This window comes from Oncorhynchus tshawytscha, linkage group LG24 (assembly GCF_018296145.1).
Source record: "Oncorhynchus tshawytscha isolate Ot180627B linkage group LG24, Otsh_v2.0, whole genome shotgun sequence".
Classification (NCBI taxonomy): Eukaryota; Metazoa; Chordata; class Actinopteri; order Salmoniformes; family Salmonidae; genus Oncorhynchus; species Oncorhynchus tshawytscha.
The window spans coordinates 20134455-20134725 of NC_056452.1; positions in this window are offsets into that span (position 1 = coordinate 20134455).

The following is a 271-nucleotide window of genomic DNA, read 5'->3' on the forward strand; positions in this document are numbered from 1 at the left end:
TATGACAGTGAAGCTCATCTGGAGGTGTGTTAACAGTGTCCAAAGAAGGGCCAGATGTATACAGAAAGGTGTTATCTGCGTAGAGGTGGATCAGAGCATCACCAGCAGCGAGAGCGACATCATTGATGTATACAGAGAAAAGAGTCGGCCCAAGAATTGAACCCTGTGGCACCCCCATAGAGTGCCAGAGGTCCGGACAACAGGCCCTCCGATTTGACACACTGACCTCTTATCTGAGAAGTAGTTGGTAAACCAGGCGAGGCATTTATTT